Source organism: Colossoma macropomum, unplaced genomic scaffold (assembly GCF_904425465.1).
Source record: "Colossoma macropomum unplaced genomic scaffold, Colossoma_macropomum, whole genome shotgun sequence".
NCBI classification, from domain to species: Eukaryota; Metazoa; Chordata; class Actinopteri; order Characiformes; family Serrasalmidae; genus Colossoma; species Colossoma macropomum.
Window position 1 is genome coordinate 15,136,657 of NW_023494789.1, and position 22,196 is coordinate 15,158,852.

Consider the following 22,196-nt stretch of genomic DNA (forward strand, 5'->3'; position numbering starts at 1 on the left):
CATACTACATCAAACTTTTATTTCCAAAAAAGTGAGGAAAATTACTTTTTTATGAAATGGGAACTTTTTAAATGTTTTTGCTCTTGAAATTGCAGGTAGAGTTCAAAAAACTATGACTGGAATTTAAAACCTGGTGTCTGTCACCAAGTCAACAACGATGGCATATGGCCAAAAGTAGATGCCAACTCTCTCTCTCTCCCTCTCTCTCTCCCCCTCCACACTCACACACATACCTACTCAAACACTGATCCTGATTCATGATTGGTGTATATTTCTAGCAGCCACCCTCAGAATAGCAATTTGTTTGCCTGGAGACTGGAGGGAAAGATAGTCAGGGTCTACATATTAACTGTGCCAGGACAACTTCCCTGAACCTTCATCAACATGCACCATGAACTCTCACCACAAAACTCATCAGCCTCTCTGTTCACTAGAAGCATGAACATCCTGAAAAAGGTGAGTTCCTCCACTTATTGCAGCAGGCAGTGCCTCTTAAAGCTCTCCGCTTTTCACCTGTGGGCTTAAAATGAAAGTGTCTGGTATTTGTGCGAGCCTCTCATCAAGGAGTGGCTGAAAACAAACTGAAACCGCTTGCATTTAAGTACAGCAATTCCATTTGAATTACTCAAATAGAAGTGATGTTTAAAGTGTGAATCTGTCCATTTCCAAATGTCTCAAGTCTCCTTGAAAAAGATTAAATTTCAAGCACGTTTATAAAAGAACTACAGAAGAACATTTAAATGTGTGGAATGTATAATTTAACCATTTACGATGGCTTAGCCTAAGATAGCCCAGGACACCAGGATGCGTGCCTCTGGCTAACTCTGGTAGACTAGACATGGTTGCCATTTTGCCTCTGTGGGTGCAGAGCAATGAAATGAATAAGTTACCAACCTGTAGTTTGGTCTTATTTCCCTTTTCTTCTTTTAGAAAAAAGGGCTCATTATGACCAATTTTGCCAAAATGTTACCACAAACAGAAACACTCAAGTAAAATACAGATCCCTGGAAAAGCTACTTAAGGATACAGCCTGTGATTCTGGAACAACAAAGTGAGGATCCTATAATTTAAAATGCTATAAAGCTGAAACAAGGAGTTAGAAAATATTGCTTTGTTTAAAAGGCCCATCCATACAAGGGAAAATCAGATTTTCCTCTCTTATTTCAAATAGAAGGGTTTGATGTTGTATGTTGACCATACCACATCAAACCCTGTTTTCTTTTTGATGTCACAAAAAACAAAACATTTACACATATTCAGCCTACACCAGGTAAGCCCCACCCATTCACCTTGAAGCTATAAGGAGTGTTTCATTCTAGATTTTTTGAATGAGGCACAATGCAGGGCAGCCAATTAGAATACAGATCAGTCACATCAGTCTTAAAGGCATCATATCAAAAACTGTCTGTTTAATTCTAGGACAGGGATGCACAACTCCCATTCTGGAGGGCCAGTGTCTAGCAGTGATTTACCTGCTCAAACACACCTGATTCAACTCATCTATTAATTGCCAGGATTAATGGTGGGTTTGAGTAGCGGAACTACAAAACTGTGCTGGACACCGGCTCTCCAGATGTCGTAAGCATACCTGAGGAAAAATAAATACAAGAAAAATGTACAGTGCAGTGAAAAATTATTTGCTGATTTCCTGTATTTTTGTATATTTGCCAGAACACAGAACATATGTAGCTGTGAGTGTCTGTCTACAAAATAAATTTAATATTACAATGACAGCACAACTGAAATGGCTTCAATTAATAGTTGATGTGGGTGTTTAGGAACAAAGCCTCATTTGAATCCTCTTTCCTTTATATACACTGCCTATCAGAGAGTAGGATAACTTGCTTCTTTTTTAAAACTAGGTTATGTTTAGGGTTAGGATTAGGGTCATTACTGGGTGGCAGGACAGAGAGGGAGAGGGGTCTTGATGTTTGTCTTTAATTCATTTTGAAGGGCGGCTCAAAGAGATTGAAGTATGCATCAGGTTTTGACCACTGCCATCAGGTATGGAGCAGCATCATTTTTGGCACTGTATAGCAACTTGCTATAGTTGCTAGTAAGGATGTATAGTAGCTCAGTCTGCTAGTTATATGCATAATCTGGGTGTATTTTGGAACTCTCAGCTATGTGTTAATCGAAGCATCTTCCTTGGTATAAAGAGCAGCTTTAAACTAAGTAAATATTTGAAGGGGAATTACACTGATTTATCATCTCTTCTGCATAATTCTGTAGGTTGGATGTAAGCAAAGTCATTCAGAGTGTTTTGATGTGAAGTGGTTCGTAGAAAAATGTACACACACCGATTTCTTTGGTGGTGACAGAAACTGGAGGTTGCACAAATATAGCATTTTTTTTACTATCCAATGACCAGTGAACCTACTTGTGAGTTTTCATGTGATGGCTCAGGTCAAAAGTTTATCCCAGAACTATCAAAGAAAATATGCTTGTTTCGACAAAAATACTTAGCTTGGAGTCCCCAAACTTTTGACAACCAGTGAATGTATGAGTGCTGTAGTTCTTATAGAATGTGCTGGGAATAAACCATTAGTGTATAACTGCACTATGTTGCTGTATATGACTGCTTTTGGAGCTAAATCTCATATCACAAACCTTTCAGGAGAAAAAAAGAAAATGAAATCATAGAACATTTTTATTGGTCCATTCATTATGAATGGTCTCACAATGTAAAGAGCAGCTGGTGTTCTCAAATGTATAAAACAGAAAATAATGAAGTCACAAGGTTTTGATCTATCAGCAATCATATGGAGCTGGCACTGTCAGTTAGGGGGGTATGTCAGAATGTTCCTGGCAGGAGAAGAGGATTTGTCATTCTCCTCACACTCCTTACTCCTCTCCACCTCTCTCTCTATTTCACTCTCTCACCCTCTGGTTCTCTTAATTGGCCTCATTAGGCCTAACTCAAGCCCAGGTTTACAGAGGTTGAGCTAAAATCACCTGTTTGTTCATGGCCTTCACAGCCAGTGTTTTGCTGGAGCACATTTGTTTTGCAGTGCTGTAATGAGGAAGTGAGATAGAGCACTGGACGTATCAAGTGTTCCTTCTTCACTAACCAAGCCTGTATTTCAGAACAGGCTGTTAATTGGCTTCTATTCAGAGACAGTCAAAAGCACATCTTGCTTTGTGCCTATGCATGCAGGCAAACAAGCACATGAATCATACACTGATGAGCCATAACATTAAAACCATCTCCATGTTTCTACACTCACTGTCCATTTTATCAGCTCCACTTACCATATAGGTGCACTTTGTAGTTCCACAATTACAGACTGTAGTCCATCTTTTTCTCTGTGTCCTTTTATACCTTGTTAGCCCCCTTTCACCCTGTTGTTCAATGGTCAGGACCCCCACAGAACCACCACAGAGCAAGTATTATTTGGGTGGTGGGTCATTCTCAGCACTGCAGTGACACTGACGAGGTGGTGGTGTGTTAGCGTGTGTTGTGCTGGTATGAGTGGATCAGACAAACCAGTGCTGCTGAAGTTTTTAAATACCTCAGTGTCACTTCTGGACAGAGAATAGTCCACCATCCAACATCCTGTGACCAGTAATGTAGGACTAGAGGACGACTAACATAAACTATGCAGAAATATATGAGCTATCGTCTCTGACACTACATCCACAAGATGGACCAAAAAGGTAGGAGTGTGTAATAGAGTGGACAGTGAGTGGGCACAGTATTCAAAGACTCCAGCAGCACTGCTGTGTCTGATCCACTCATAGCAGGACAACACACACTAACACCCCACCACCATGTCAGTATCACTGCAGCACTGATAATGATCTACCACCCAAATAATACCTGCTCTGTGGTGGTCCTGTGGGGGTCCTGACCATTGAAGAACAGGGTGAAATGGGGCTAACAAAGCATGCAGAGAAACAGATGGACTACAGTCTGTAACTATAGAATGACAAAGTGCACCTAAATGATAAATGGAGTTGATAAAATGGACACTGATGGTAGAAACAAGGATTTGGTTGGTTGTTATTGCTGATCTGTATATAAGCTGAGGTGGATTCCTTCAAGGCTAACCGAAGGCTGTAGAGCTGTATGAATGGTACAAAAACAAAAAAGTGAACCATCTGGATGGAATGACTGTTGGAAGAAACATTTAAAAATGCAAAAACATAGCAGACTAAATGCTTTTTACATCTTAGTTATTTGCTCCTGTATAAGAAACAAACAGTTCAGGTTATTGTTCACCCTGTCTCATCACTGTGGCTTTAAAAAGACAAAGACATGCTGAGTCTAGACTATTTAAATTAATTAATCTCTGTGAAACAATCAGAAGTTCTTACGGTTGATTCTGGTTAGAACCGATGATTTGACACCTATTTGAATTTTTATCAACACTAAGAAACAGGGTTCAGGTGTTTATCTCTGGTTCTCCTCACTGCGCTAATGCTAATGACCCCAGCACAAAAGGTGTGGTTGCCCTGTGTGTCCGTTAGCTGGGAATACAGAGTGATTTTGTTGGACAGGGCGTAACGGTTGTTCAGCAGTTCCAGGAAGATTCATGCTGATTTATTCTAATGGTCAATTAGCATTAGTGAATCATACAACATGCTCTTAAGCCAGCCTTGCTCTATTCAAGGGACACTCCACTGTTCATCTGCCATTAAGGCCAAGCCGTTAGGACAGGTGGGGTACAGGACAAAAGAGTGGGTTTTAATTGTGTCTCTCAAAGAGGTCCTGCAATGGATAGATTACTTTGAGGTCTTATGTTGTCCTTGTAGAGTGGAGCCCAAATCAGCTCTTTGAAATGAACCCTCCAAACTTGGGTCTTGGAATAAACTCTGTAGGCTGGAGCAATTCTGGGCAAACTGGAATAATGGCCATTGCAGCTGTAATGGTTGATAGGTAGTTAAATGCAACCATGTGACACTTGTAGAGAACATTAGCCTACAAGGAATAATCCAGTCTCTATGTTCATGCAACAGGTTAACAGCCCTAATCAGCAATGTTATCTGGCAAGATCACAAAACAAACAAAGCAATCACCCAAATATATTTTCCACTGAGCTTCTTTTCACATGTAACAATAAATATCAAATAGAACAGTTACCATAGGTGGTGTGTTAGTGTGTGTTGTTCTGCTATGAGTGGATCAGACACAGCAGTGCTGCTGGAGTTTTTAAACACCTCAGTGTCACGGCTAGACTGAGTATAGTCCACCAACCAATGTCCTGTGACCAGTGATGAAGGACTAGAGGATGACTACTTGTTAGACATGCAAAATAAATAAATAAAACTAAATCTGGACTCAATTTGGGATGCCATGGTCCATGTGCATGATGTATGAGTTCTATTAGTCATGGCCAAGTTCATGATGAGCTGATTGTGACATGATCACCTGTATGGCAGACCATTATCCATACCGGCTAAACTGAACAAACACCAATAATGATTCATACAGAAAAACAGAGAAAAGCACTGGTTCCAATCTAAGTCATGCTAAGCACTTATTTACCCAAACTCACTTCACTTCATGCACAAGTGATGGAGTTTTGGAGGCTATAATTAGTAGTGTAGAGGTGTAAACAAGAGGGAAGATTTTGGTGTTAAGCCTCCCAGTGCATATGAAAGCATGACTCTTTAAAGCTATGAGTATGTGTGTGTGTATATTATGTATTCCAAAAGTATTCCAAAAGAGTCCACTTTGAAAATTTGGTATTTTTTTACATTTAAACCTGGATATTATACATTATATTATATAACAGAATGTTTTAGAATCTTGAAAAATGTAAAAGAAAGCTGTAAGAATTAAAATAAAGAAATATTTGAAATTCTTCATTATTTCTAGTTCACTATTCAAATTATAGCAAATTTGTGCCATTGGTCAGGTTATGGTCAGCTTTTTTTTAGTGTATTATACTGGGTTTGATTAATTGATCAGAGGCTTTTGTGCAAACTTATGGAGTTCATCCCAGCTGAGTGCAGACCATCGTTAAAATAAAAAAGGGAGATGTACTAATTGCTAAGAAATTCTGAAATTCATGTAAACCTTCAAACATTCAACTTTTCACTCAAATTGCTGTGCTGATAATATAATTTGTAAGAAAAAAAACTTATGTTGGAAAGGAATGCAAGATGAAGCATTTTCAACTTTTCACCATTGGTCTCAGATTTTTGAATGTGTGTGCACGTGTGTGGTCAAAAGTGTGTGGACACTCCTCCTAATTATTGAGTTCAGGTGTTTCAGCCATATCCATTGCTAAAGGGTGTATAAAATCAAGCACAAGCAGTTTTCAAAGACAAACATCAAGCACTGACAGTAGAATGAGTCATAAGCTGTCAAGCTGTCAAGAAGCCATTACTGCAAAAAGACAACAGACCAAAAAAATAAATAAGCTGGCAAATCAACAAAGCTGCTGATGATCTCAGAACAATGGACTGATCACCCCAGAGTCAAGAATCTCAACATCACTGAATGTGTTTGGGATTACTGGGTTATGTTAAGCAGAAAGTACAACCAACTTCTAAGTCTGTGCTTTGGAAGAGTGGAAAAAATATTCCTGCAGATTTCTTTAAAAAATCGAAAGCAAATCTGTCAAAAAGAACAGAAGCTTTTTAAAGGCAAAAAGTGGACACACTAAATACCTTTTTTTTTTTTATCTAATGTTAAAAAAATATATAACTACTTAATGGGCGTTTTGGCTGGAAATTACATGAATGAATGGTGGCCTCTGACTTTTACATATTACAAATATGGCTTTTGTATTACATTTTCTTCTTTTCTCAACAGTGGCGTTGTTTTGAGTCAAAATATCTTTTAGGAACATAATGGTCTTGGCCATGTTTATTCCAAAAGCTGTTTGTTCTTGTCTCATGTGAAAACAATAGCAGCTCAGAGACTAATTGAAATTCTTCTGTGAAACCCCAAATAAGAAGCCAAACACTTACCTGATAACATTTTCCGTTTGGATAGCTCTTTTTTCCCTGAATTAATGCTTAATTTGTGGTCTTGTTAGTTCCCCTGTCTGTTATTGGTTGTATGCTTCTTTTTGAAGATAAAAGAACAGTGAAGAGATCAAACCCAGGTTTTATCACAGTATCACAGAATACGCTTCACCAAGTCTTTGTAATTAAATTTCCACCCACTAGCCATATTCACTCGCTTTGTTTACGCATGTTTGTGTGGGTACAGTCCACACTTGAAGACTGCGAACCCAGTCCAGATCTTCATTGTCACGTTCTAATGCCCTATGGCTGTGAATGACAGAGGGACTAGTGAGTCAAGCTTGTGTTTTGTGTCTTTGCCAAGAGTCTGTGTCCTTTATTGTCATTACCTTAATGTGGCCTGATGCCTTTCTGGCGTAACAATAAAATAGTGTGACGCAGTAAGCCTGGTGTGTGTGAATGTGTGTGCGTATGGGTGTCTGGAGGGGCCAGTGGGTTCGTATTGAGGTAGCTGGAAAGAAATTAGAGGGATGACTCAAAGCACTTTGGGTAGGAGAGCTGAGCATGCATCACTTGTGCATGGCTCATTGATCAACAATACACTTCAGGCCATATCTACGAATGTTTGCATGGCCAAAGTTCTCTGTTCACGTTATCTTTTGTCAAAGATGACACCTACAGTTGTATACAAAAGTTTGGGCACCCTTGGCCAAATTACACAATTTGTTGATTCGTTGAAGTAAAAACAACTTAACGCAACATCTGCATGGAACAAAACTTAAATGTGGCTTATTTCTGCATATTTTAATGCACAATAATGATTTATTAGCTAAATTGCATACGTTTTGGCACATTTTCAGTCAGTAGTTTGTAACTCTGTCCTCTGTTTGGCTGAAATTACAGCCTCCAAATGTTCCTTGTAGCAAACTAACAGTCTTTCTATTTTTTTGATTTTTTTAAGGCTCATAGCTTTATCTTGTGTGTATATCATATTTAAGATCTACCCACAGATTTTCAATAGTCTGAGAAAGGCGAAAGCCATTCCACAACCAGAGTAAAAAACTTAGTTCATGGTTGATTTTGTTGTATGTTTTGGATCATTGTCTTATTGTAAAATCCAAACTTTTCTTCAGTTTCTTCACTGACTGTGGAGAATCCTTACAAAAATTAACCATGGTTTTACAATGATTTTATCATAGCATGGTATCAGTGAGAAACTATGACAGTATGGTATCATGGTTTTTTGGCAGAAAGAAAACTGTAACATGGTCACTAGGGTATCTCTATCATGGTTTTACCATGGTATGGTATCATGGTTTTTTGGCATGTTTTTTTTTTTTTTACCAGAAGTTAACATAGTATCTTTAGTTACTTTAGATTCATGGTTAACTATACAGTCACCATAGTTATTATAAATCATAATAAAACCACGGCAGATTCATAATATAAACATAGTTAACATAGGATACCATAGCAAATCTCTTTAGATTTATGGTTAACTGTACAGTAACCATACTTAATATGAACTACCATTGTAAATCCATGGCAGAATCACAGTATACATATGGTTACTGTGAGATACCATAGTAGTTCATGGTAAATTCATGGTTAACTATATAGGAATTATAGTTACTGTAAACCACCATAGTAAAACCATTGCAGAATCATAGTATAAACCTGGCTACCGTAAGATACCACAGTAGTTCATGGTAGATTCATGGTTAAATATGCTCTAATAATAGTGTCTATGTACTACCATGGTAAATCCATGGTTAATTTTCTTAAGGGATTGGCTTCCAGGATCTGTTGATATTTAGTAGAATCCTTTCATATCACTATCCCTGCAACATTTCCTGGTCCACTGGCTGCCATGGAACTCCAAAGAAGTCAAGATTTTGCCTTTCCTGAAATGCTTGTCTTTTTATCTCCAAACATACCTTTGGTGAATGTAGCCAAAGACCTAAATATTTGTTTCATCCACAGCACTTGATTCCAATATGCCTCTAGCTTATCTAGATGTTGTTTTGCATACTTCAGATGTTAACTTATGTGATGAGATCGCATTTAAGGTTAGCTTCTGATGACCCTTCCATGTAGATGATATTTGTGCAACAACACTGCACGGTGGGCCAGTACATCACTGTCCCGTCCGGTGCCAGCCACATAATCCTGTAGGTCCATGGCAGTGATGTGGGGGCTTTGCATACCTGACCAGTCTTCTCCTGTTTTGTATGAGTCCACTATCTTTAGTTTCAGATCATCAGTCAGTGCTTAAATGGCTGCTGAATGTAAGCACAACAACCTAAGAAGAAGAAGAGCCACATCATTTATTACACTCTGGAATGATCTACACCGGGCTTCAATCAAAGCCTAATGAGTTAAATAAGGTACAAAGACATTAGTTGATCAACTAAAATGTGCCAAAACTTATGCACATGCTGTATATTAATATTTAATATTTGAATATATAAATATTTATTTTAAGACTCCTCCAGTGATGAGGTAAGCATTAACGTCAATGTCCCTCTGCCCTGGCAGACCTTTGAAACCCTTCTGGACCTTCTGCCAGGGCTTTATAGTCTTCCATGTGAGATGTAAACAGCATATGCTCTTGATGAGAGCGAGTCATGTGCTTGTGTGCACAATCTTCTCCAAATTTGCCAGAAGCTTTTTCTAACAAGTCCTGTTAAAGCCATTAGTAACGGCTTTCTACCGACCTGACCCAGATTTCTTATTGCTCAACACAACGTGCGACACACACCACATCCCTGGAGACAATTGTGTAATAAGAGAAAGTGGACATCTGCCTGGAGAGGGCTGGGCCTTCTGTATCAAATTGTCTTTCGCATATCACTCACACAGCTACGTCTCTTCTTTTACTCAAGTGTCATTATTTTTGCTTAAGCATAGCGATCAAATCTATCAGACCTCTACACTTAATTACTGCAGTAGAAATTTCATTAGGAACGTGCTAGTGCTATGCTTCAGAGTAAAACTAATAAAGAATTTGATCAATAATGTTGTTTCTCTTTAACCTTCTGCTTAAAATGGCAGCGTTTTCCAAAGTAAGCACATTGAATTTGAGCTCATTGCCTATTATGACGTCAGCACTGATTGTAAATTGGAATTAACATTTAGGCAAGATGTAATTTCCAGATGCTGTTTCTCTTCTGCTCGGAGGAAAGTCACACTCTCTAGGCCTCTCAGTGCTTGTGAACCAAATTTAATATCATCAGTCAGGTCAGAGAGTTTAGTTCAGGTGCTGACAGTGCTGGTGCTGGCCTGCTGCTTGAATTTCACAATGTGTTGGATTAAAGAGAGAAGCAAGTTTTAGCTCATTGTATTCTGGGATTTTTTTAGCTGTCGTTCTGGGTGGTGCGTATGTCACAAGAGGCAACTTCCTATTATACCTTCTTGCCAAAACCACAACTTATGCAAGAGTGAAGTCATGTGACTTTACACTTGTAAAAATAAAGGTGGCAAAAAAGGCTCTTTGGAGTGATGCCATAGAACAGAGATATTCAACTAAAATGTGTGAAATGTGTGCCCAGTTACACCAAAGTTTTGCTTACAAAGGTCTGGATGAACAAATTAACATAAGGGAAGCCGACAATGGTTACTTTTAAATGCTTAAACAGTAAAGTAAAATAAGACATGAACAAATATGAAATATATTTTGATAAACTTTTATTTTGAACTTTATAATCTAATGAGCATTTTAAAGTTGTTTTTAAGAAAAAACTAAAAATTTTGAAAAGTAAAACTTTCATGTTTATTTTATTTTATTTTTCTTCAGAACTGAATTTTGCAAGTGGGTTGATTAGAAGTGTCTGTTCTGTTGTGCAGTGGTGCAGCGACGAGCGCTACAAACCCTAGAGACACATTGGTTTTGATCTTGAAAAGGGGAGAAACACATAGAGCTCACTGTTCATTCATTTTTAAACACTGTTTTCATCAACTTTTTTTATAACCAGCCACATTCACACATCACTACCCCAATAAGAAATAGTAAATAAAATGAAAAAATATACAAAAATATGTGAAATTATTTGCTTTCTGACCTGATATCTAGCCTTGTAGGTCAGTGTTTCTCAAATCAGTCCTCAGGGACCTCAAGACAGTTCATGTTTTTGCTCTCCTCTGTGTTGTGAGTTGGGTTTGAGCAAAAATCTGGACTGTCTGGGAGTCTTAGAGGACCAGTCTGAGAACCACTCTGTAGGTAGTCTCTGTTCCCATGAGCTGCCTTAGGCTAAGTTGTTTATATAAATGCATGTGATTGGATAAACTGTAACAGATGTGGGGCTGGAGTGGGACTTGTTTTCACACCAGGAGTTACGTGATGTAGTCCAGCCAATCCCAAACTCTAAATGAATTTTTCCTGCTACAAACACGCACACAGCATTGTCTTTCTTAATTTCTTACTCTTATTCATTATTTATATGCTGACATAACCAAGACAGATAGCTAGTGATAAAATGAAAACTGGTGAAATCTTTCTTTTTTATGTTAAACATGATATAATAATGACAGTCAACATGCTGCAAACTAATGCTAGCTATGTAAGCTAAGATCAGCATTTCTCACTGCCCACCTGCTCAGGTATGTCTTCATCCTGCTTAAGTGGCTTTTTTATTCTTGTGTTCTTGGTGCCATGTTCTTTTGCAGTTCTTGATGCTGCTGTCCATCTTTACATGGTCTACATATGCAAAATGCTACATCGGTAACATTAACCCAATTCCAATAAAGCTGGGACAGTTGGTACCAAGCAAATAAAAACAGAAAGCAGCAATTCATAAATCTACTTTGAACTTTTATTGAACAAAAACAGTACAAGAGATTTTTTATATGTGATCATCTACAGTGCTTAATATCATCAAAAGATTCAAGGAATTCGGAGAAATCTCTGTGTGTAAGGGCAAGACCAAAAACCACAATGAATGCCCATGACCTTCAACCCTTTAGGCAGCACTGCATTAAAAATTGTTAATATTTTGACAAACTGTTGTCAAACACTGCCCATCACTGCATCTACAAATGCAAGTTAAGACTGTATTGCACAGTGAAAGTCATATGTCAACAATGTCTGGAAATGCTGGCGACTTCTCCGAACTCTGGCTCAGCTGAAATGGATTGGCACACCTATGCCTATTTCAACATGACAACGCCAAACCACATTCTGCACGTTACAATAGTGCAAGTGCTAGTCTCCCTTCATGTGTGGTGCTCTATTCAAGCTCAGAATAAGGTCCTGTCTTGTAAGACTTGTGTACCAGAAGAATGGCAAAATATTCCGCTTTCAAAACTGAATCAGTCTGTGTCTTATTAAGTGCTGTTAAAAGGACAGATGATGTACCACAGTGGTAAATGTGCTCCTGTCACAACTTTTCCGGTATGTGATGCAGACATCATATATGGGAAGAGCATATATTTACAAAAATAATGAAGCCAATAAGGTAAAATATCAAAAATTGTGTTTTTGTACCATTTTCAATTTTCAATTTGCATGTAAAATAGATTTTTAATGATCACTGCTTTCTGTTTTTATTGCCATTTCACATACTGTTCCAACTTTGTAATTGGGTTTGTACAAAATAGTAATGAATTCCGTAGAGCAATGCCCGTTGTGTCAGCCGGTACTAGATTCATAGCGCTGATTTTGATATGGTAATCCCTTGAGGCTGATGTTAGATTCCTATTAGAATTTCAGTTTCGCCTTAAATAATGATGCAGTTTCACACTAGCACCTGCGTCTGAATGTAAGTGCTACATCATTTAAGGTGGAATGGGAAATGAGAACAAACAGCCTCCTCTAAACTCTATCCACTGTGCAAGACTAAGCTGCTGTTGCAATCAGCTGTACCATTTGAGGTGGGCTGTTGGTTTAACCCCTAAATTCTTAGATACACACTTGAAGGTAATGTTTATAGCTTGTTTCAGAAATATTTTCAAGTTTTCAGTTTCATGCACTGAAATACTTTGCTGCATCTACATCTGGACTGCAATCTGCTGGATGACGAAACCTGGTACAGAAGAGCCACTTTTGGTTCCCAAGTCCCAACACTTAGGGATGGAGCAAAAATGCAGACTGTCTGGTGGTGCTTGGGGACTGGTTTGAGAACCATGTGCAAACGTAAAGAATCTTTTTCAAGTTTAAAGAATTTCCACATAATGTAGGTTCTTTAGAGAACCAAAAGTGGTTCTTCTATGGCAAATCTCCAAAGGACCTCTTGAGCAGAATTAGATTTTTTGGTAAAGAATAAAATAATCCTTTTTTACAATAAAATAAAGCTCAGCTGATCGTTCTAACACAGTTTTAACAATACATGGTCTTAATTGTTGGAGTTAAGGTAGCCTTTAACTGCTAATTCATCAACCTTTAAACCTGAAAGTTGGTGCACAGACTGCTGGTCGCATAGCAACACGGACAACGTCTATCGGACCTAGTAGCTAACGAAAAGGCAAAGAGAAAGATTTAAGATGAACATCAATAATTGGGAAACTAATGGACTTATTTGCATCTATTAGCACTCCAAATGGTTTCCTAATATGTTTAATCTGCAACGAGATCAGTCAGTTTCTCATTCGAATGGTGCGGACGTTGCATTCTGGCATCATTTAAGGTGAAATGGAAAATTAGAACAAGAAGATGCGAATAAGAAGCTGACTTCAGCCTCATTAAAAAAACGAACATTGAGAGACATTTTACAAGCAACTATTCCATTCTTGTGGAAAAGTTTCCTGCCAGAGATATGAGAAAAGTGGAGCAAAGTAAGTCTGCATTTTCATTTATATTATATTATCATGCCTATACTAGGGCATTAGCACATACTGAGACATATTTACAGCCAAGATGGTAAAATGCTACTTCAATAAAATAGACATAAAATATTGTGGCTCCCAAGGTGGTTTGATTTTTGTTGAAAGGACAAAATGGTTCTTCTTAACATTTGGGTTGCCGACCCCTGTACTAAAGAATGTATGCCAAAGAAATCCCATTGATCACAGTATAGCCAGCAAAAAGGCCCTTTTAAAATGTAGTGTAGGTTCTCTTTCACTTACTTTTCATTATTTATTTAACTTTATAGGAGAGAGGAGGAAAAACGCTGGTGAATTTCATTTCCACTAACGTAAATGTGCCTTACTAAATAGTTGGACCAATTTATGTATCAAAAATACTTACGGTAATGGAGCACTGGTCAGTGTGTCAGTTAAGTCTGTAACTGGTCAAGGCCTTTAAACACAACCCCATTCATGCAGCAGGCAACATAGCAGAGGGCCAACTGAAAAAAGGGTATGGAAAGTGAACATGAATACCTTCCACAAACAGAGAGAGAAACTACTCTACACTCTCTACTCTGTGCTCTCTCTGCAGGATTTCTGGAAAGAATTTGCTGTCTGTAATTGGTATCTCTGCAGAGGTGACTGGAAAAGCAGGAATGAATATGATCTCATGGCTAGAAGGAACATTGGTCCTCACAACAGTTTTCACTGTGCTAGCACAACTATGAAATTAATATCTATGCTTGCATTACACCTTGTTTTCATATCGGTGCCTAGCCACATCTGCATTGTGCATTCAGTGTCTCTTAATGCCATCTATCATAAGACATTTATCATTAGCACACCGTCAAGAAAAAAATCTGCAAAATACAGTGAGAAGTCTGGCACCAAAGTTGGCAGTATCAAAGTGTTAAACAACAGTATACAATTCTATAAATGCAGTTACTGTGAAAATCCTTTAATAATAAGGTAAGGATCAGACATATGCACAGATAGACCCCATGAGTGACTTAAGCCCCTGCCCTTTTAGCCTCAGACTGTACAAGTGCCCACTTGGTCAGTCACTTCTGTAACTCTTACTCTCTTTTTAAGAAAGCACAATTTCACAATATGGTTATTTTGATCAACATTCAAACTGATGGCAATGAGGGAAGCTAATGAGCCATGTGTCTGAACAGCAATTAGATAGAGCTGTAACTTCTTGGATTTTAGAAGTGAAGTAGTATAAAAGGCAACATTATAGCCTTTTACACTAGAGAGCGGGGTTCAAACCCATGTTAGAAAAGTATGCGTTTTTGGCTGTTAAAATATGGAACATATAACACATAAAGTTGGGCCAGTAGGAAATCCTTCCTTGATTGAAAACAGTACAAAAACAAAATATTTAATATTTAAATTATTAACTTTTTCCTGCTTGTTTTAGCACGATAATGCAAAATAAAAGTTTGGCTTTGTAGTGAGAGAATTTAGATGCTTTTGGCCTTGCCCTTTATACAAGAGATTATTGTTATGGACTGTAGATGGTGACATTCCTAAATTCTCTAAAACCTCTATACATACACACACATACACACACACACACACACACACACACACACACACACACACATATATATATAAACTGAAATACGACAAAAATGGAGATACAAGGTTTTCTTCTGACAACAGCAATATATATGTATAACAACCAGAGAAAGGGATTTTACAGCACTTTAAAAAGGTCTTTTTGTGAGTGTACAGAAAGAGTAAGATAAGATTTCCCCCACTGACAGACTACATTCACAGGCACAAATACAATATAATGTGAATGAAGAAAACAATCTCAGAACGTAATTTTAAGATTAGTGCATATAAACCCAAAAGTATTACTGATTTCTTTACATTCACTGACTTCTGACCATTCCCTGCTGAGCATGCGTGGGCCAGCAGTGATGGACGTGGTGTTGCCCCCAGTCTGAATGGCCGTGGGGGTTAATTAGAAAGATGTCTTATTAGAGCTCTAAGTGTCAGAGTGCTGCCTGCAAGCTATGGCGTCATTTCCAAAATTAAAGGACTAAATCTATTTCCTGACCTTTTCAAACCTTGCATATTGTTGGTAGGCGGGTGGTGATTGAGGGGGTCTGCACAGTTTAAATTAGATACTGAGATGTAACCAAGAGATTGAAAATGCAACAATGTAGCATTTCACAGACTACTGTTAAGTGGGTTGGTGTCTGGTGAGTGTCTCAGTTTGTAATGAGATGGTCTGTTGTACATTCTTTCCTGGTTACTCATCTGTGAGTTCTACTAGTGCTGCAGCATTTGGGTAAAATAAGTGTTTTGCAGTCCTGTTATGATAGCCATTATTATTATTGTGATTATTGTTATTATTGTTATTATTATTATTATTATTATAGCATGTTTTATACATGAAATGCAGCTCAAAGTGCTTCACAGAAATAAAACATTAAATTACAAAGAGAGTGAGGGCAAAAATGAATGCTATAAAATTGGGAATAGAAGGGAAGGGAAATTGGAATAGAAATGAAAAGGCAGTAAATTGAAACAATAACAGACAAAGAAGAAACAAATAAAATTACTTTAAAAAAACGTTTAAAAAAATTATGTAACTTAATGTAACCGGATTTATTCCATTTCATTCTAAACATTTTTATTGACCATTCATCATGAAAGAATCACACAAAGTGAAGAGTAGCTGGCAATAAAAAAAGAACAACTTCTTAACCCTTTACTGCATGGTGTTGCCTTAAGGCAACAAATACTTTTTTCCTAACTACATTATAGACTTTGTTTCTTTTTCCTTTGGGAAAACGAAACTGGCTTTATGTGTTGTTTGCCATACATCAATGTGTTTTTTTCATGCACACATCACATAGCAAGGCCAGGTTTCTAAAGCCCTCTGAATGTGTGTGTATAGTTCACAATCTGTAGGAACGTCTTTTTTCATAAATAAAACCAGTTTAGATGCTATATGTTTTGTTATGAAACAATAAAATCAGCATGCAACAATGGAGATGCAATCTGCAAGGACACTGTATTCACATCATATTTGAAATTCCAAGTGATTGATTTTATAAATGTAATTATTTTCATAATTGTCTGTTTTCTAACAAATGCATAGATGGCTGCTTTGTTCATGTTTTTTCAAGCCTGGATGATGATGTCTATGGTGATGTCTAATGTGTATTCATATACTCCCACTGATTGCACTGCAGATTGCAGTCCTATTGCTGCATGCTGTTAAAATGTGAAGTACCCCAAGCCAAAAAAAATCTTTTTTAACAGTTCTATAAATTATTCCATTTTCTTTTTTAAAAAATATCATAAAAAATATATGTTTAACTGTATTCCATAATCCATGCAGTAACATTAGCTTTCAAAGGCAAAAGGACACAGTGGGGGCAGATCTCATCTTAGCTGCCTACAGCCTGTTTGGAATATACTTCTCAATCATGAGTGAATAAGTGCTCTGCATTCTCTGCATGCAGAGGTGACGTTTGCTTGTCACAGGCCATGAATCTCCTTCTGTCCTCTGTGCGCTGTAAAAGCTTCCTCCAGACTTTTCTTGGCTGTGATTTTCACTAGAAATAATCAATAGCTGACAGGGTTCATATTTGTTTGTTATAGAAGCAGAGGGCCTTTCTTTATCCATGACTCATAGATCACTGTTATACATGTACATGTCTTTATGGGCATGGGTAATAAATAATAAAAAAAAACTCCCTTTCATTTAATATCCAGTAGAAGGCTGAGATCTAGGATAAACACTGGAGAAGACCTTGAATATTTTAGCAGCACAGCACATGTGAGCTCCCTCAGGCGCATGACATACTTACTGAATGATGTCATACCTTTAACCTGATAGTGATTATTGGGTGGCGATGTCATCTGCCAGTTGGAGAACAGAGGGATTGCATTCTGCAGCATTCAGGATTCTCTTTCTCAGTCTCTCCCTTCCTCTCAGTTCAAGTCAGTTCACAGCTACAAATAACTTTGTACCCAGAGTAATTATCCCAAACGCTAAAATAGAAGAGCAAACTGATTCATTTATCTCTTCTTCTTTTCACGCTCGCTTATTTCTAATCTGTAAATATTTGGTTCTTATAACTTTTATAGGTCCTCTGAGTCTTTTGAACATTCTCTGTATCGTTAGAAAGTAAATAGATTAAAGGTGAATCACTCTATTCGGGAGTTTCCAGGGACACAGCCTGATACACAGTGATCTATGAGTGTTCAGCTTTGGCAGTGGAAAAAGAGCTGGCATTTGTACAAAAACCCATCTAGTAAGAGAGATTATAATACGCAATATTCTCTTTTTCAGACTGAATAAGCTTGAAATGTTCCTATAATGAGTCTATGAGAACAACAGCCATATTTAGTGTAGAACTATAAACCACTCTAACACTAAGGCAAGTGCAAACTGAACCAGTGTACACTAACAGTAAACATTTATGTAACTCCTGAGTGCTCAAGTGAGTTAAAGCAATCAGTACTCTAAACCCTGTCCAATTGTGTTTTATGTACTAATATAACATAATAAATACAGTACTGTGCAGAGTCAGAGATCATTGTTTTGTACATTATTTCCAGTCAAAACAGCAGTTAAGCTACTCATTTTTCAGTGTTCAGAAAACATATATTTAACGGAAAATTACACAAAAGTATAATATCAAATCTTTCAGTATGTAATTTATCTACTCTTTCCTTTTATGCATTCTACTGCAACTTTAACTCTCCCTTCCAGTCTTAGAGCCAAGCAGTTACAGCTCCCAACAAAAGCCACTCCCAAAGCAATCAATGACATTATGTTCCCCCACAAACTAACACTAACATTCACACAAGCAACTACCCCAACACACCTCAGCTGCCTTACAGATTTCTTTCTGATGTGTTTCTTAAGCGGTTAAAGGAGATGTTTCTGAGGAGATCACATATAGGACAATTCAATTGAAGTGGAAAGTCAGAGGAAAACAAGTGAAGAAACAGGACTTCCCAAACATGGAGTTTAATTTTCTTGAATACAGAGAAAATGGGACTCCTAACAACCATGCAAGACCTGGTAGACCATCAAAACTGCCCCATCAGATAAACAGTACATATGGCTTTCATCTTTGAGAGAGAGGAGAAAATCTAGCCCCCATCTTGCTTCAAATCTGAAAAAATTCACAGATGCTTCTGTCCATCAGTTCACTGTGAGAAGAAAATCTATTAAGATGCTTAGCTGTCAAGTATGGTGGGGGATCAGTGCACGGTTGGGAATGTACATCATTGTCTGGAATTTGTTTTTGATGGAAGGTATCGTGAATGCTGATACATACAAACAAATTTTAATACATCATATCCTCTGGAAAACATCTGTTTGGGAAGAAATTATTTCTACAGCAAGATAATGACCCTGACACATACACACTGCTGAGAAGATCAAGACGTACTTAAGAAACATAGAAGCTGCTTGTGAGGCTGTCATTTTCTGTTAAAAATAAGTGTTGTTTTTTCTCTGATGCAGAAAAATGTACATACTGAAAACTAAATACATAAAATGGTTACTTGAGTTCTGACATATGTACAGTACTGTACATGAATACACATTGAAAAGAAGTTCAAATATTGAAGTCTTGATTTGACTTACATAAGACAGTACGGTCAGACAACTTTGTCTTAAAGGACTGAAAATGTCTGAGTCACGTCATTGCTGGGTATTGAAGGTGAATACGGCTTCAGTGTATAGTATGATAAGAGAAAGGCTCACCTTTGCAGCGTGGTGACTCATCTGATATATCACCATCCTACACACTGTCAACATGCAGGCTAGGAAGGTGATGTGGGGCTGTGAGGATTCACCCGTAATTTATGATATGCATGAGCAGTCTCATTGTACCAGGGCAGGCTAGGGCAGAGAGAGAGAGAAAGAGAGAGAGAGAGGTGGGGGGAGGGGGACAGAGGAAACACCCATCTTACACTGACAATAACCTCAACATCCAGCCTCCACCTTTAACCACAATCATAGGGCTCACAACCACATGTGGCCCCAGGCTGTATGAGCAGGTTAAAGGAACAGTTCAGGGCAAATATGAAAATTAACATGATTTATCACTAGCGCTTGACAAGCCTAGACATGCTGGGTGTCTGATGTGTGCTTCTTTAACTTACTCTAGGAGATGCTAGGCTAACATTGCTAACAAACACTGGATTTACATTGACACCAAACTCATCTCAGTAAATACATGCCAAAAAGCGTCTCTCAGCCTGCTCAGAACCCATCCAGATCTGTATTTCTTGCAGACATGTCGATGTTGTTTAGAACCCGGTATGACTTACTGTGATCTATAAAAACAAGAATAAACTCCATATAGGTGAATGATGAATGGCAGCCATTGTGAGTAACCCAAACCACGTTTACCTCAGCACAATATGCGGTATCACTTTACACAAGACCAATGCCGGTTTATGAGGAGCCTGGCCTCTTCCTATTTCCCCTGTTATATCAAAAACATGACTGCAAAACGCCAGAGGCCGCCCGCGAGTGGCGAATGGAACTAAACAGCTAAAAAAAAATAAAATAGTTTCTAATCACTTGCCCAGAACAGAAATTTCAGAAATTAGAAGGATGTATTTCATTAAAAAAGCAAAGAAAACTCACCTGTATGGTTTCCTTTTTCTAGTTTTTGGGCAGCAGGACGCTAACATTACTGCTACTGAGTGCTGATTGGTTGGTGAGTGGAGCAGCTCATTAACTGTTCACACCTCACTAACGTCATGAATGTTCATGTGGTGCCGTTTTAAACTTCTATAAGTCGAGTTCAAAAGCGTTTAAAATATAACAGCAGTATTAAAAGGTTTGTTTTTCTGCTGTTCTGTGTTTAGGAAATGAACGTATTCTTTTACATTAACAACGTTTAAGCATTTATAAACTATGATTTTGCCAAAATGCTCCATCTTAACATATTCATTTTGGACTCGCTCAGGAGCGCCCTCTAGCGTTTAACCAAAGGTGAGGTTACATTAATTCCTAAAGGTAAGGGTCTGACGACCACATTTTCAGCACAAATGAGCCTCAACCATGTATTTTTGAACGAGTTCATGAAGAACTCAGCTGTGTCAGCTGGATACTGGACCCACTAGCGACTCGGTGAACATAGCAACAAGAATTGGGTTTATTTGTGGGAAAAGTGGCAGGTGGAGTGTCTCTGCTGTGGGAAATGGAAGCTATTGATGCCATTGAAGACTGTAAAAAAAAAAGACGTTTATTTATTTCTACAGTCAAACTGCGTAAAGCAACGTTTATCCATGTTACAGATATGGAGTCACAGCTAGCAAACACAGTGGGATACCTGCTTAGTGATGTTTTGACGTCCCTCACGCTCCTTGCAGCCTAGTTTGAAAGTGGAATATCACCCCTAAGAGGGTCATTCTGTGGGTGATAATGTAGTTCCGGTTTTTGCTTAAATGTGTTTTACTAAATTTACTGGCTAAATTATTTTTAATGCATGTATGTAGCTTTTTGATTTGATTTTTGAAAAAAATAAATTAAGATTTTGGCATTTAGTTACCCAGATGAGGTTGTCTAAGTTCGTGTTTGTAAGCAGCGTTAGCCTAGCATCTCCTGTTGTAAACTACACATGTTAAGCCTGTCTTTGATCATCAACTGCATCTGGGCTAACTGATAATATTATTTAGACTTTTCTGCGAAAAGTTCTTTTAGCCTGGTCGTACACCCTGGGGCTGTGGTCTTGGGCCCTATTGTTGAGCTAAAAATCCATACAACCAATATAATTCAGCACGACTGACCTGGGCAAATTACACCAGATTTAGTTAGCATGGAAAGAGATAGTCACCTGGCTAACAATGAAGCAGAACCAATGCACACCGAATGACACAAAGTGTCCCGAAGACACTAAAAACCGCAGGCAGGAAAGGGGTCAAATTTACTCTGAGAAAGCAGTCAGTTTAAAGTGCTAATCATCTTTTTCGCCTCAGCTAACGCCATGTTTCACCTTCTACCGTATGACGCTGTGGGATTTCTGTAGAGTTTATAGAGTCATTAACATCACCAAAACAACGGAAGTCTACAACAAGTTAACTTACAGTCTATCACTTGATCATCTTAACACACAAGAGGAAGACACTGCAGAACTGTAAATATACCTTACCGTTCTCTCTTTCTTCTCCTTTTCTTGGCTGAAACGTCTTTAATAATGTCCCATTCCTTAAAATGTCACTCAGTCCACATTATTGCTGAAGAAGACAGCAGTCAGCCTAATGCTAACATGACTATGAGAGCTAACACGTGGGGTAGCTAATGATGATAACACACATAGTGAACTAAAAAAATCCTGTTATTTTGGGAATTTTCTAAATAAAAGTATGGTCTTGTAAGGTACTGTTTTATTTTTTCTTTTTGAGCTTTTTCTCTGAGGCCTGCTGTCACACATTGCACTGTAAGTTCTATTTTTTTACTATATGTTACTATACTTTCACATCAAATGAACCCAATACAG

General features: G+C 38.0%; 1 protein-coding gene across 2 annotated transcripts in view; it reads left to right on the top strand.

Moving 5' to 3' along the window:
- Nucleotides 1–321: 321 nt before the first annotated feature.
- The window catches only part of lepr (leptin receptor), a 67,858-nt gene continuing 45,983 nt past the window's right edge, over nt 322–22,196 (top strand). For both annotated transcript variants that reach the window (XM_036570254.1, XM_036570255.1), the window contains exon 1: nt 322–456. The gene's annotated coding sequence lies outside the window, so the exon portion shown is untranslated. The remainder of the gene's footprint in view (nt 457–22,196) is intronic.